The sequence below is a fragment of the Phaenicophaeus curvirostris genome, chromosome 3, assembly GCF_032191515.1.
Source record: "Phaenicophaeus curvirostris isolate KB17595 chromosome 3, BPBGC_Pcur_1.0, whole genome shotgun sequence".
NCBI lineage: Eukaryota > Metazoa > Chordata > Aves > Cuculiformes > Cuculidae > Phaenicophaeus > Phaenicophaeus curvirostris.
Genome location: NC_091394.1, coordinates 36,726,380 through 36,743,032, shown reverse-complemented (window position 1 = coordinate 36,743,032; position 16,653 = coordinate 36,726,380). Strand labels below are relative to the sequence as shown.

The 16,653-nt window shown below is 42.1% G+C and overlaps 1 protein-coding gene across 1 annotated transcript in view; it reads right to left on the bottom strand.

The window, feature by feature from the left end:
- Window positions 1-14,842, bottom strand: part of ATXN1 (ataxin 1) — a 246,872-nt gene extending 232,030 nt beyond the window's left edge. Inside the window, exon 1 of the mRNA XM_069853657.1 lies at window positions 14,715-14,842. The gene's annotated coding sequence lies outside the window, so the exon portion shown is untranslated. The remainder of the gene's footprint in view (window positions 1-14,714) is intronic.
- Window positions 14,843-16,653: the final 1,811 nt, after the last annotated feature.

Here is a 16,653-nt window from a genome sequence, read left to right as displayed (position 1 = left end):
TCTCATTACAGCCTCTAGTGGACAGTAGTAATCCACAGACTTGTACAATTTGCTCAAATGACAAGCCTTATCAAGGTGGAGGTAACTCTGAGACAGCATGAGCATACATTCATTTTTAGCCCCTGGCAAAAAGGACTTTCACATATCAAAAGTTTGTTGTCATTGCTCATAAGGTGCCTTGCTTTACACTTCAGGTATTAACAGTGACTTGTAAATAAACAGAGAACTTCTGCTATTCATTTCAGTTTCAGACAGCTTTCATAAAAGCTAAATTTATCTCAAATATTTTTATAACAGAAAATTGTGGTTACCTTGTTTTTGGCATAAGTAAGACGTTTCTATTCCAACTCAGAATCTGTCGACTGTCCAATCCTATCTATTTATAGCTCTCTTGCATTCAGGTAGCTTTTGCTAAATGCAGTTATTTTCATTATTGTTTCAGACATGCACGGCTGATTTAAGGAATTCTAACGGGTTTAACAAATAAGAAACTACAATTTGGATTACAGCTGTCTAATTAAGGCACACTTTCCTCTAGGAAGTTAAAAACATACAAAGTCTAAACAATAATGTATTTGGAATGTATTCTATAACTTGAAGTGCCACTTGTATGAACATAATAAAATATGACTAATGTCTTTATTTTTTTTTGTGTATTCACTTAGAAATAAGTGCATCTTCTGTCAGAACAGGGATGTTTATTATGTTCTCCAGAACTCTTTGATTGTTTTCAGATGGAAGGAAATTAGATCGGTAGACACAAAGAACCAGTGCTGCCTCTTTAAAGCCACAAGTGTCTCATGCAAATTAACATTTACTGAAATGAGAGCAAAGCATTCATGAAGCCTAAGCAAGTGTGTAGTACTACACTGTGACTCAAAAAGAAAAATCTTATGGTCTAAAATACTGAGGTCCTTTGCAAGTGAATTCAAAGGAAAGGCTGCCATTAGTGTCTTTATTGTACCACATTGTGGGTAGGTTTGGGTTGTAGGGTCCCTGAACAAATCATTATTTGTCATGCTTTAGTGTAGGTAATGGCATATTTAGGAAAAAAATGTTTACCTTATCATTGTCTTGATTTTTTAAAAGAAGCAATCAAGTTTCTTTTTAAATAACAATAGCTTCAATAGCTCTAAAATAACAATAGGTCCTTAGAAAGACATAGATCTAAAATAAGATACTTTGTGTGTGTGTGTGGTTGCTTTTTTAAACAGGGAAAGCAATTCATTGGGGGACAAGAAAACTGATGAATCCTCTGAAGTCTTAAAATCAAGACTGATTTAATCTTTTGAATAAGTTGTCAGTCAGTTACAGGTCATTCATCTGAAAGGAAGACCAGCTAACCTACTAGCCACTACACCAGGAGGGACCACAGCCACAGCTAGCCCTGTAAGCTAATCCAGCAGGGACCACTGGAAAATAAAAGTGCTAAGCCCTTCTCTAGAGGTGCTTAATTGGCCTAGGCACCTCTCACATAATAACTATTACAATCTGTTACATGCTTTATGGGCTGTGGTCTTAAGCTATGTGGTCTCCATTCATGTCTTGGTCTCCATAAATCTGACACTGCAGTTACCCCTACAGGTGCTATGAGCAGAAAGGCCAAGCATGAATGGAAAGTAAACTGCCGCCTCATTCCTAGAAGTGTTCGCTTCATCTTGGGGTCAAAGTACACCAGCAGGGCACAGAGGGGAACCTCTACTCTCTGGAAATTACTTGGTTTCCTGGAATGTCAAGGCAGCACTGTTAACAAGGATTAACATTCAACCAAAACGATGGTGGAGACCTAAGGAGAGCTCACCAGCTGCTTTCTGCGGAGGGCTCTCGGCTGCTAACAGGGAGCAGTCAGAGGCCACAAGCCCTTGTAAGAGACACGTGTTGTCCCTTTAAATCATACCTGGTACGGAGACTTATCTGGGAGTTTACTTGCCAGGGGTTTTTTTTTCTGTCTGTTAAGGGCGTTATGGTCTAGACAGATTAGATTAGCATCTATCATGTAAACACTTAGGGTTGGGAAATAACTCTTGACCTTTCTTAAAGTATCTTAGACACACATAAGGCCGTGGGGTTTCTAAAGCCCCAGTGATCAATGTTGTACATATTCTGATAAGTGCAATGAGTATTGAGGGGGGGAGGGGAATGGGCTAAAATGGGCTGCTTACCTGTTTGAACAGACCTAGGAATTGAAAACATGGATGTTTTTTACTCCTAAGGCCTCTAATGGCCCCAGCTGAGCTGTTCCGGTCTATTGAACAAATCCTTCCTACCTCATGGATCATTGACCTACCAGACCTTCAGAGCCAATGTGCCCAATCCTGCTGCCAAGCCTTCGCGTTTTGTTCATGTGCTAAAAGTCTTTGTCTTTTGTTGCAACATATGAGTAACAGCTATTTGCTACCCTCACCGTCTCTACCTCTTCACAAAATATGATACACAAGGGCCTTTGTCTCAAAGTTCTCATGCACATTCAGAAGTGAAGTTTACCAAATTCAACCAATATCGGTAAATCTGGGCTTATGCCTTGGTTTCAAGACAAACATAAGTGCAAGTTGCTTTATGTCCAGGACCAGACTTATTTCCTATCAATATTTTCACTGTACTGTCAAAAAGAATACTAGTAACTAATATGATATCAACCAGAAGTACAGTAGTACTCCTGAAATACAGGCATCTTTTACACAGAGAAGAGTTATCTTTCTTTGTTTTCAGTAGGTATTGTATGCCACAAAACTGCAGTCACCTCCAGCACAGGAATGGCAACTTTGAATGGTACACAAGCATCAAACAAAAATTTAAGTAGGATAATTTTGGTATGAAGGAATCACTGTATCCCCTTAGATTTGAGCCATAGTCATGGTCAATTGGCAAATCCTCAGGCAGAGACAGACTGCAGGCAAGGCAGTGAATTGCCTGCAGGGCAAGAAGTCCTCAGCCTACAAGGCTTTGACCAACAGTCTAGCTGAGCATGGTAAACATTTGCCTTCCCTCTGATTGTGAAAGACAATAAAAAATCTTTCTACAAATATATCAACAGTAAAAGGAGGACTAGGGAGAATCTCCAGTCCCTACTAGATGCAGAGGTAACAACAGTAACAGGGGATGAAGACAAGGCTGAAGTACTCAATGCCTACTTCGCTTCAGTCTTTAATAGTAAGGAAAGTTGTTCCCTCTGTGCACAACCCCAGGGGTTGGAGGAGCAGAACGAGGTTCCGACAATCCAAGAGGAGGTGGTTAGAGACTTGCTAGCCCAGCTGGATGTCTACAAGTCTATGGGGCCGGATGGAGTCCACCCAAGAGTTTTGAGGGAACTGGCGGATGTGCTGGCCAAACCCCTTTCCATCATCTTCCAGCGGTCCTGCATTACTGGGGGGGGTACCACTAGACTGGAGGATGGCTAATGTCGTGCCCATCTATAAGAAGGGGCACAACGCGGATCCGGGGAACTACAGGCCTGTCAGTCTGACCTCAGTACCAGGGAAAGTCATGGAACAGGTGATCTTGAGTGCTATCACAAAGTACTTGCAAGAGAGCCGGGTGATCAGGCCCAGTCAACACGGGTTCACAAAAGGCAGGTCTTGCCAAACTAACCTGATCGCCTTCTATGACAAAGTGACTAGACTCTTGGATGAAGGAAAGGCTGTGGATGTGGTCTTCCTGGACTTCAGTAAAGCCTTTGATACAGTTTCTCATAGCATTCTGCTTCGGAAACTGTCAGCCTCTGGCCTGGTTGAATGACCGGGCCCAGAGAGTGGTGGTAAATGGAGTTTACTCCAGCTGGAGGCCAGTGAAAAGTGGGGTTCCCCAGGGCTCAGTGCTGGGTCCAGCCCTGTTCAATGTCTTTATCAATGACCTGGATGAAGGCATTGAGTGCTCCCTTACCAAGTTCACAGATGACGCTAAGCTGGGTGGAAGTGTCAATCTGCTAGAGGGTCGGGAGGCTCTGCAAAGGGATCTAAATAGGCTGGACCGCTGGGCAGAGTCCAATGGCATGAGGTTTAACAAGGCCAAATGCCAGGTCCTGCACTTGGGGCACAACAACCCTATGCAGTGCTACAGATGGGGAGAAGCCTGGTTGGAAAGCTGCCAGGAGGAGAGGGACCTGGGTGTGTTGGTTGACAGCTGACTGAATATGAGCCAGCAGTGTGCCCAGGTGGCCAAGAAGGCCAATGGCATCTTGGCTTGTATCAGACACGGCGTGACCAGCAGGTACAAGGAGGTTATTCTCCCTCTGTACTCAGCACTGGTGAGACTGCTCCTTGAATCCTGTGTTCACTTCTGGGCCTCTCACCACAAGAAGGATGTTGAGACTCTGGAGTGAGTCCAGAGAAGAGCAACAAAGCTGGTGAGGGGGCTGGAGAACAAGTCTTATGAGGAGCAGCTGAGAGAGCTGGGGTTGTTTAGCCTGGAGAAGAGGAGGCTGAGGGGAGACCTCATAGCTCTCTCCAACTACATGAAAGGAGGTTGTGGAGAGGAGGGAGTTGGCCTCTTCTCCCAAGTGACAGGGGACAGGACAAGAGGAAATGGCCTCAAGCTCCACCAGGGGAGGTTCAGGCAGGACATCAGGAAAAAATTTTTCACAGAAAGGGTCATTAGGCAATGGAACAGTCTGCCCAGGGAGGTGGTTGACTCGCCTTCCCTGGAGGTGTTTAAGGTGCGGGTGGATGAGGTACTGAGGGGCATGGTTTAGAGATTGGTGGGAATGGTTGGACTTGATGATCCGGTGGGTCTCTTCCAACCTGGTGATTCTATGATTCTATGATTCTATGATTACAAGCTGAGGGGATATTTTTCCTGTTCCTTCTGCAAGGTCAAAGGGATATGTCCAAAGAATCCCGAAACTCCATAGTTTAAACAAAAACTGTCCTGGGGAAAAAGTGACAGAAACCTGAGGTTGGATATTACTTTAAATCAGAGTTATTTCTGCTTGCACAGACCATTTCATAACTGGACTGGCATTGCTTTGACTTCTTGCTGCACAGAGGCAACATCTTTCCCTCAGCAATTTTCCAGATCCTCATTTTCTCTCTTTACTCTTCAGAAGACAGCCTTTTTACTAAAGGTGATAGTTGTCCTCATCTTGGCTGAAATGCCGTATAACTCCTCTCTCTTTCTCCGTGTTCACTTCTTCCACAGGAGAGCTTCCCCTTATATAGCTGTTATCCTACCTTGGATCTGTTCTCATACTGGCCTCATATGATATTATTTATTTATTTATATTAAAGATAATGAAAAATACCTATTCAAAGCTCTAGAAGCCCTGGCACATAGCAAGAACAAGAAAAAATGCAACAGCATGGAAGTAGTGTCCTCAAAAGGAACTTAGCTGGGAATCTAGCCACATCAGAAGCACCTGCCCACTGAAAACACATTCTCAGCCTTAGAAACACAGTAAAATTCAAAGCTTTGTGAAGTGTCCATTCTATCCACAGGGATAGACTTGCTGCTGCATGCATTGCTCTGCCATGGGATCAAGCATAGCCAGGAAAGTGGACACCTAGGGGCAGAACCATCTCATGGCAAGCTGTTCCCATTCAAGAGATGCTAATTCTGAAACGGCTCCTCACTACAGCTTTTTCACAGTTTATACTCTTATTTTCTTTGTGCAGAAGGACATAAGAATGGACAACAGTCCTCACGAGCAGGCACTTAAGGAGACATGGGTGTTACATACTACTTCCTCCACATAGTCTCCAGCCTCCCACTATTTTCAGCTCAATGGACTTCCTGAGCAGGATGTGGTTTCTGCCTATTTAGTAACCCTCAATGGGCTTATCTTCCAAGACTCGAACAGTCTCCCCCTCAGTGTGTGTAAATTTTAAGCACCCACAATCTCCTCTGTCACACTGTACAGGTCAAGTCCCTGATGCAAGAAGAACCACCTCATCCTGACTGCTTCGTTCAATGTGCCTTGCTCTTGCACTGAGACAGAGAATGGCCAGTCCATACCTGTACTCCCCATGCTACCCAGAAATTTGCAGACACCAATCATATTTTCCCAAAATTATTCTTCATCGAAGCTGGAAAGGTTGTTACACAAACCGTTCTGTTAAAGACTTCACTGCTTCTGCTGCAATTCTAACTTGATTTTGAGTCCCTCTGTATTGGTCTTAGTCCTGTGACTTCTTCACTCCCTTCCTTCTTCTGCCTGTAGAATAGGGATAGTACCAATTATCCTTTTATCTCATGAAACAGTGCTCATACAGTGAAGCACAAGTATTATTACTGTTAAAACACCACAGAATGCTCTCTTTCCCAAGGCTTAAGCAAGGACTCAGAAAAGCAAGTATTCCACATATCAAGGACAGGAGAAAACAGTATTAATATAAACAAAAATAACCCCATGATTCTATCTACATTTTTTTCATACTTGTTTAGCAACACAGACTGACTAAAACCCTTCCCATTTCATAAACTATCTCTGTCAACCAACCCATTCCGGTGTTAAAAATTTGAAGTGATGGGACATCTCCTACCAACCTCAGAAGATTATTTCACACATTTGCATGGATAACAGATCTGCAAAATGTGACATGCTACAAAAGTGGTTTTCCTGCCATTTAATCTGTCTCTCCCCTTCCCACAATACAGCTCCTTTCTTAGAACTTAGTATTAAGTAATTTCTTTCCCTTACTTGGCCCATCTTCAACTAGGTGTGTAAACTTGGTGTTAGATTTAAGGTGTACAAGTTGTCCCGTTGTCTTAATGATTCTGAATCATACATTTAAAGTTAGCTATGTGCTTGAGGGTACGCCTTTGTGAACAAGTTACGGTGAGGCAGTCAAGGGCGTGGATTTACAGGACACCAGCTACTCTGCACAGATGAACACCCTTTGCCTGCCAGTAAGTGCAAAGTAGGCAAGCCCAGAGAGAGTCCCAGCCAAGATCACCTCTGCCTCCCACAGTTGCTTCTGCTGCTTTTCACCAAATACCACTCCTTTTGCCAGTCTCTCCCCAGCAGTAACACTACACCTAGAAGTAAACATGATAGTTGTGTACAGAGGGACTACCACCACCTTTATATCCAAAGGGATCCAACCTCCAGACACTGCCCAGACCACATGGTTATATTAATATACCCCTATAATCTTGCAAATTGAAGTCATATTTGTGGGACCTTGTCTCCCTTGCTGTATTACAGCTTGGCCTTTTTTAACAGTTTATATAGTAGGGTATATTCTTTGTAGTTTTCATCGGTTAATATACACAAGTCCTCTAATTGTTGAGCCGCTCTGTTTCCCTCTGCTGGTTAAAAATGTATAGCGGAGGGGGAGCAGGGAGGGTGGGAAACAGTGAGCAATTCCTTATATAGTTCTTGTTGTCAAACAGTGTGCCCGCTGTGGGGCGAGGAGGGCAGAGGGGACAGAACTCTGTATACCAGTGGCTGCTGACCCAAAGATAACTTCTGAGAGCCTGTAGGTATTGTTACAAAATTTATATACTCCGCAGGGTCCTGCGTGGAGTTTATCAGCTGTACAGAAATTCCTGCATAGTTTATAATCTGGGCAAGCATCCCAGCCCCAGTGTTGTCTCCCGCTAGAGTCTCTTCAGAGTATCAGAGGTTCCCAGGAATGCTCCCAGAAGCTTTTAGCTCAGCATGAGTCACTGCCAAGTTGAACAGTTTCTTCGAGTCCTTTGGAGCAATCATTCTGAAAACTGCAGAAGTGGAGCTTGCAGGCTCTGTAAGAGTCCTCAAAAGGCTCAGCTTGTACACGAGTCATGGTCTGGCCTCTAAAAACATCCTTCTGAACCTAGACACATTTATCTCAACCTTGCACACATTTAAGGTCTCTCAAGTGAGATCACAAAATATGCATGATGTGGCTTGAAATGAAAACCTTCTCATGAAAGTTATTCCTTTGGTGATTTCCTAAAATCATTGTTTATATTCTAATAATCCCTCAGATCCCTAAATGAGGGTCAACGCCCCTTTCCTGTTTGAACTAGATGCTCAAACCAGCTCTATGAGGCCAAGTTTCCTCTCCAGGCAGTTTACAACATAGGCACACCGGTTATGTTGTCTGCAGTAAATGATGCAGTCAAACACTCCATTATTTGACATATCTATCAGAACAGTTATCCTGAGAAAAAGATTGCGTTTTTGAGACCAGCTGATTTTTCTGAAATAGCAAACGGTCAGTGGAACAAAAAAGTAGATTTCTCCGAAGGTGAAATAACAGTATTTTCTTATTTTAACCTATAAAGCCTATAATTTCCTGAAAACAAAATGAAAAAAGAAATTCCAACAACCACCAAACCCCTTTTCTTCTGAAGAACTGTAACCTGATATTCCCTACTTACTATTCTTTCTAAGAATTCACTTATCTTCTTATATGTAAGCATTCTTGATGCTTCTCACTAGCCAAACTATTCATTCGCTTTCTTAAGTTCCAGTATGTTGATTCCTCTGAATCTGCTACTCTTGTAGCATTACTTTCCCTTAAAAGCATGTTAAATTAATGTAGTTTGTTGTCACCAGTGCCTAGATTCCTTAAAGCGATCAAACCTTCAGTGAGTGGAAAAATAAGCTCTGAGCATTTAACAGCTTGAAATCTCTGCTGCTGGGACAACAGACCAAAAATGGTTTTTTTCAGGACTTCAAACTCTTAATATCTGGTTGTATAATTAAAATCTGAATTGTTAAAATATACTGAAAATACGTTTGCCATGAAAATGCTTTACCTGTTAGCTATTCTACTTCAAACTGATCAATTCTGCCGTGTTACTGTTTTGTTTTGATGTTTGTTCCTTTTAAGCTAACCCCAAAGAATTTTACTCTTGCCCATTGTGGTTATCAAGCTGTAGTTTGTTAGCGCTGTAAGTGTTTGTGATATACAACTCTCTTCTGCTCTTTACCAGCTTTTCCTTGTATAGCCCTTCTATACTGATATTCATTTTAGAAGAATTAGGAATGCCCACCAGATAATCATCTCCATCACTTGGTAACACAACTCCTGGTACTTGTACAACTTTTGTATAGGGATGCTTGGTATGTAAATACTCTCCTTAATCTTCATCTTTTGTTTCAAGGATAAACGAAACCAAAACAAAACAATAACAAAACCTCCTTTATCTTGCATGCTGGGAGCGCATGCCATTAATATTAATTAATTTATTTATTTTAAGTTGGTAAAAGAATTTGCTCTTAGGCTGGGAATAAGACTGCCAAGTTTCCTGCCTGCAATTTGTTACGGCTCAGTAGTAAACTCCTGAAAATAGGAATTTGAAATGGAAATAGTGACAGGCCTTTTAACTACACTATAATAAGTAGGGTGTTTTATCTTGCATACTGTATGTCATTACACAATGGCAGCCTATCATAATGTGCCTGGAAACAAACAGGGTCTCTTTAGATCACTCTCCTGGCTAAAACTGGGCAGACAGAGGAAGTAAAACAGGCTGGAAAGACAAAAGACTAGAAGGTCAAGAACACCACACCCAGACCTAAGCCCTTCTGTTATGCAGTGGAGCACAGGGATCTTAAAGAATTTGCGCTTGAATAATTTGACTTTGATCAGCTTGCCATACAAAAAAAAGACGTGTAGTCTGCTACATTGCTAAAGGTGGTAAAGAAGGAGACTTTCCTTTAAGTCTTAAGCTGTAAATTAATGTACCCAAGCTTGCCCTGTTACGAAGAACAAGGCTCCAGAAAGTATCTCTTTCTTGCAAATGTTTCTTATCTGCCTATAATAATACATTCCATGTAATTCTGCATATATAAACACATGAACATTAAAGCTGGTTTGCATATTAGCTTTCAAGCATCAGTTGAAAAGTGTTATTTTTTCAGAGTTACTGAATGTCCAGAGTCCTAGCAAGTCAGCTGAGTTTCCCCAGATTTACACCTGCATAAATGGTAGCAGTACTACCTCTTCGTGAAAATGAAATACTACTATTGTTTTTTACAAGGTATTTGGCAACCAGGAAAATACCTGAATCATACATACAAACCAGTCTCTGGGACTTGAACCAAACACTTCTGGTTTGTAGCACACATGCTTAAGCGACATGTATTGAACTGCCACATCATGTCTATTTTTACTAATTGAGTTTACTTACTTGTGTTTGGGCACTGTACCAGCTGCTCGCCAAGTCCAGGAGATTAATATAAAAGCCTCCCTCCATTTAGAAAGTATGGGCACTCTAGATTTACAGCTGTTTTTTTTGAGGTTGTCTGACTGGTGATCCTGATGCTTTTGAGTAACAGATGTTTTTGTGAGCTGCACTGGTAATGAAAATTATATAATTCGCCTCTTAACATTAAAATAAAACAGAGAGGCAGAACAGAAGAAAAAGCAATGTATTCACCTACTACAAATAGCATACCTGAGTATGGAGGAGAGGGGGAGCCTAGGCAAAACTGAAGGCTATCTATAGTCTTGGAAATTCACATGAGGAAAAACTTGTGTAAAATAACCCAGCCTGATTTAAACTGTGAAAGCATTGGCCCCTGTAATGTTAGAATTTATAGCTTTAATCTTCTTAAGAGCTGCATGGCTCTTCTCACATGCAGGGAAAACAGATTTGATGTTTCTGAGATTAAAACTACTGAGCTGAACTTTGCTTGTTTTTGGCCAGAAGCATTTGGAAACCTAATAAAGCATTCCATTAAAATCTTGGCATTTTAGTAACACAAAAGAAATAGTCTTCTCAAAATGTGAGTCTAAGACAAAAGGACACTTTTGGGGGTGAGGGATTGTGGAATTTGGATTTTAACAAAGTTTGCAATAACTTAAAACTAGATCAAAGGAAATGCGAGGTAGAATGGAACAACAAATGCTCAATGTAACTAGGAATATGCAATTCTTTGTTATTTAAACTTTATTACATTCAAAGACATTTCTTCATGTTCTTTTAAACCTCATACTTGTGCAAGTTTATGAGTAGATGGAAAAAGTACAGCACTCATCGCTATCGAGCTGTGTGGTCTCTAGCAGGTAACGTAAGGCCTGATTTCTTAAAATTAGGAGGATCCACAACTACAGACGCGATCAACATGAGCTACTAGTGTTGCGGATTTTACATGATCAGCTTTACTCTGAAAAAAAAAAAAAGCTCTGTTAAGGCTGGCTGAATGCAATTATGCACCTATAGTCAGTATAGGATTTGATTTGATCTGTGAGGACGCAACTAGTATTTCTTTAAAAAGAGTCTTAATACACATAGTGATGGTATGATCTAGGAGTTCAGAGCTGCAGCATGGCTAAACAAGGGTGATGACCTTGCCAGTAGTACTAAAACCTTGTACAGTACCATTCGGGCAAATGAGACGAGTTGCCTGGTGCCAGCTGCACAGTTGAGAGCCCTTGCTTGCCTTCTCCACCAAGGTATAGCAAAAAGAATCCTCATAAACTACTGTTTTTACTGTGCTCTGCAGGCAAACAAACAAACAAACAAACAGAAATAAAGACTTCTAATAAAGCATAAGAGAAGTAAAGCTTGATAACCAGACCCAAATATGACAGGTCTCTTGCTAGGGTTCATTGAAGGGGTTTGAGGTTTCGTCACAAGGTAAACAACATTAATGTCAATGTGCTTTGAAATGGCTTGGTCCTGTCTGTACTGGCAAAGCCAACCAATAAAACCATGCTGGAGTTTGCCTGCACATGATTATACCTAATTCAGATCTTGTAATTACAGTCTACCTATAAGCTGCCCTATAGAAGCAGAAAGTACATAGGCTGTCTTCTGGAAAGCTTGTGGTTAAAACCCTGGGATGTCTGTAGTGATAACGAGGTAACAATTAAATACCTACAAACAAATTTTAGCATGGACTTCACCCCACCCAGAGAACCAGATTGTTGAATCTGGTTCGCACAGCTGGTGTGAGTGAGTCCGATGCAGGTAACCCAGGCTTATCCCGTTGTAGATGACCTCACAGAGTTCACTAATGCAATTCCATTTTTTGCCCTTTCATAAGAAATTCACCTTTACACAGTTGAATGCTGCAGGGTGCTTATAAACTGGCTGCTAACATGGCTGGTGTGCTTTACTTTTTCGTGGCGCTAACATATGAAGAGCTATCTACTGCAACAGATGCTCTTTGACAGTGCAAAATAACAGCACTCACACTTAAACTGTAAATTATAAACAATCCCTCTCTAACTACAAAATGAATACACAGAATGGGGAGTCTTGTCAACTAAGATACCAGTAAATCAAGTTGAGGAAGACAAATTATTCACTAAAGCTAAAGTAATTACAACTTTATTCAGTTAACACTACTGTTATTAGAGTTCTCCAGCTCTTTGCCATGATTAGTAGATATGAAAGAGGGCAATTATAAGCAACACATAGTAAAATCAGTTAGGTGTTTCTTTACTATGTAAAAACAACATGAAGTGTTTCTATTCTCCCTTTTAAAAATTTCTATCTGTAGAAAGCGGCTATATAAATATTTAGTACTAGTAAGGCGCCTGGGCACATCAAGACAGCCCTTTTCCAAGGGATTTCAGAATTTTGTTTTCCCCACCAAACCACAGACAGGGCTGTGAATTAAAACTGACCTTGTTGGCCCAGTGGTGCAGCTGCCATGTATTTGATTACAAACTTACTAGTACTAATGCCAAGGAGGGGAGTTAAAACATAAGCTGAAAATTAGTTCAAGCCCAGCTTTCCACAAAGAATGCCCCTGGTAACCTGGCTGCAAAAAGCATTCCACACACAAAGATGTTTAATTTTTTTTTAACCTTTAAAGAAAATGCATTCCTCCTTTCTCCGTATCTCTTCATGAAATCGTGATGCAAAATTCTCCTGAAGGATGCACTGTGGATGAATACCCTAGATTACAAGGTCTGCAGCAACAGCTGGAGTGTTTGTGCCATCTTGAATCTAAGACTTCTTTAGAAAGGACATGGAGGGCTTGGTGGGGAGCACGGACAAAGGGATGTATGCTGTATTATGTAGTACAGGGGTTCCTGCCCCTTTCAGGCTCTTGGGGATTTCTGAGCATCATGGCAGGGATGGTGAGGACAAAGCCAGCCTTACCAAATACATGCAACTGACCCTGCAGCTGCATCAGGGGTGAAATGAGTTAGCAGTTCATTGTTTTCTTCAATGTGCCCTGGGAGACATTTCTGTGTCGCTTAGTTCAGGATCAGGCATGAAAGGCACGATGCTTACATCTTTTGAAGAAACAGGTATGCTCAAGAAAAGTTTCTGGCAACTGTCTGCAGGCAGGATTTAATACCCTTGCATTTCATGGGGCTCCTGGAGGGACTCTCAAACTCTTCTTCATGACAAATGCATCCAGGTTTTATCCCATGCACTTGCATATCTTTCATCTCCTACAGTACCCGGCTCTAGGTTCAAAATACCAGAGCTAACAAAAGTATGCATGAGTAAAGCTGCCTTGCCTGCTAGTGTTAAGGAAGCAGGACTAACCAAATGGCTCCCCTCTGAGAGCTGAATTTACCTTCTATCTCCTTCCTAGATTAAACAGTGAAGCAGGCAGGAATCCGATCCTTTGCCCAGTGCTAGTTCAGGGCATGCCCAGAGGCATGGTCTGGGTGCTCAAAGAACCTCCCAGCGGCGAAAGACTTAGCTCAGGAAATGCAAAGGGTCAGGATCTGCCCTCCAGAGCCTGACAAAAGGGTGTATGCATCCACTGAGGAAAGAGACTCCCTCCACTGCACAGAGCCAGCTTCCTGGCTCTTTCCCAGTTCCCTAGAGATCCAGGGTATTTCTGTGTGAGTTAGGAGGAAATCAGCAGACCAGTCAGCATTCAAGGGGACTTGGTGGTCTCAGTCAAGATTGCTATAGGTAATGTGAAAGAACCACATTCCCTGGCCCCCCAGACTCCATATCTTCTTCCTGCGATCCACCCCAGCCATCGGTCGGGTGGTGGGAAGGTCCCTCAGTCCCCACTTATTATAGCTGACAAGTGACATGAATCCATTAGTCTCATTTTAATACAGCATAATCAATGTGCAAATCTGCCACAATGGGCAGTTTGTGCCCATGATTCAAGGTAAATCCAAAACAACGGAAGGGTCATAAAATAAGGATTAAAGTTCAACAAGGAAGCTGATAATGAAGAAGCCTGCCCAGACTATGCCCTATTCGAGCCAGCATTACATTATCTTCTAATTTTAGAACAGCAGAAAATTTTTCCCAGACCAGAAGTTGACAAGAGGCTGAGCAACGCCAAAGTTGTTAAATCTTTGTTTTCAGGCGCAGTGTTGTCTCCATACTGCAAGAAGTTGTTTCAGCATGTGAAATTTTACAGGAAGGCACACACTGTCAGTAGATGCCCATACAGGGAGCTATGTAACATGTTGAAACCATCTGGCATTTTGCGGTTTTGCAGTATCAGTCAGACGCACTGTCTGGAAACACAGGGCTCAAACCCAGAGTCCTTGATTCAGGTCAGATACCTACAGATGCCTGTGAACGTCTGGCCGGACCAAGAGCTGCAGAATAAAGCACTTAATTAGGCGGCTGAAGTTTATGATTGATTTCAAGGCCAGCTGAGCTAGAAGCCTATTACTGCTTAGGAAGTTTTAGTAAATGTAATTATTATGGCATGTTTGATATAATATACAGTCTTTGTGAAATGCTCCAAAATATCATTTTAAAGACTTGTTCTGTTTCTGTTAATGCTTCGTACATTCTGACTAAGGAACAGGCCAGATCATGTGAATCCCAATATGAAGCTTACCGAAAACTACTAACATTAATAGAGCATAGGTACAGAAGAGTATTTTGTGTAGAATTACCTTATCTGGACTGTGAACAATGCTGCTGAAAGCAGGCTTTGGGTTACATTATCCCTCTGATCCAAATTTTTTTTAACCAGCTGATGTCACTAGGGAGATTTGAAGTCTTTATAATTACTGCTCAGGGCCTAGAGGAAGGGGGGAGGAAAGACAATGAAATTATGTTTCATATGTTGATTCAGAGAGTAACCTGCAGTGGCCTGTTAACTTCTTTTGTCTATCAGGAAAAGCCAATTAATTCTGCAACCAGTTGGTTTTATGAGTGGCAGCTCAATTTGCTTTCCCAGTTAAGCAGGGAGGAAAGGGGCCTTTTGTCACAAACAATTGCTTCCTGCAATGCTGCAGAATAAGATGTAAAATAGGCAAAGAGCTGTGGATACAGCTTCCAACGTCCTACTAAGAAGTAAAATTTCTTTCTTTCATCTTCCCTCAGAGAAGGAATTCGGGTTATGTTCTGCACTAAATTAAAGTGTTCTGCTCAGTTATGTATATGTACAGCTTTGAAAACTGTTCCTGCTTCTAGGTCAAGGGCTCTCCCTGTGGCCGGGTGCCAGCTTTATCCCTGGACTCCCATAATCCCTTGAAATAAATCAACTTTCCATTGAAATCCTTTGCCAGTTCCACTTCAGACTAAAATGTGCTGTCTGTAGCATGATACTCCTTTATACTTTTTTTTTTGGAGGGGGGATGGGGAGGGAGGAAGAGAAACAATGTGGTCATTGTATTTTGGATACAGTTTGATATAACTCATGTTGGGTATAGTAAAGGCTATCTTTGTATGCTGCCCTAACCCCAGATTTCAGCATTTATTATTAGAACTAAGAAAAATATCTTCAACCCAAGGAATAATTCCACTGGCTGAAAAGGATCCCAGCTTGTGCGTGCGCGCGTGTGTGTGTGCATGGGCATGTGTGTGGATGTGTATCTCATCGCTACTCTGCTCACGTGGACTCAAGTATGTGGATGCATTATACTACTTCACGGCCTGGGCAGATGAAGCCCTCAAAGATTTTTTGTCTTTCATCCTTTTATTTTTTCTCCCCCTCCCCCCAATATCAATTTTCTTCTCTGTGTGTTATAAATGAACCCGAATACATTCACACGTTCTTGTGGAAGACTAGAAGCTGTCACTTCATTTCAGGGAACCAGGCGGCTTTAAACTTAGCTGCAAGAAAGCCCAGATGCCGCTACATCTCTGGGGGAAACTTATCTGTTCAGAAAGAGGGAAACTTCTGAACAATAATAACAAAATATAGCTTAAAGATGCTGCTGCCGTTCTCCTGCTGGTGCTGAGGTCAGTACTTTGGAGAGTGGGTGCCAATCAGAAGCTGCAGCTCTCTCCTTAGAAGACTGACATTTCTGAAAAGCTCTGCTTCTCCCCAGATCTCAGTAACTTTAAATGGTCTGCCAGTTAAATCAGAACAGCCTGGTATAAAGCCTCCAATTTTCTGACAACCTTTATATCCTCTTGGCTCCTACAAGGCCCTAAAGCTGATCGTGTATAATCCTGAACTGAATGTAAAATAAATATGAAAACCTGTCATGATTTTATAGTTTTCCAAAGGATATTTCACTAAATAAAAAGAACTGTATTTTTGGCACACAAACGCTCCGTATAAAAATCACAGTTAGCTTTTAAAATAAAGTTACACAGTGCAGTGCCAGACTCTGCCCTCCAAAGTCCTCCCCTGAGCGCTGAGGAGCAGCTGGCTGCATCCCCATGAGCCAGTTGGCCCCGAAGCCCCTGTGCTCCTTTCCCCTGCACAACCACTGTGCAAACTGGGGCGATGACTCCAGCCTGAGCCAGCCTGGCCTCCAAGGGTCCCTCCAGCATGGGAGCAGGGGGAACAGTACCCGTGTCTTGCCTGAGCTTGGACACAGCCCAGGGCAGCCAGGTAAATCCAGCGCTGGCAATTGCTTCGATGCTTGTGGTGCAGAC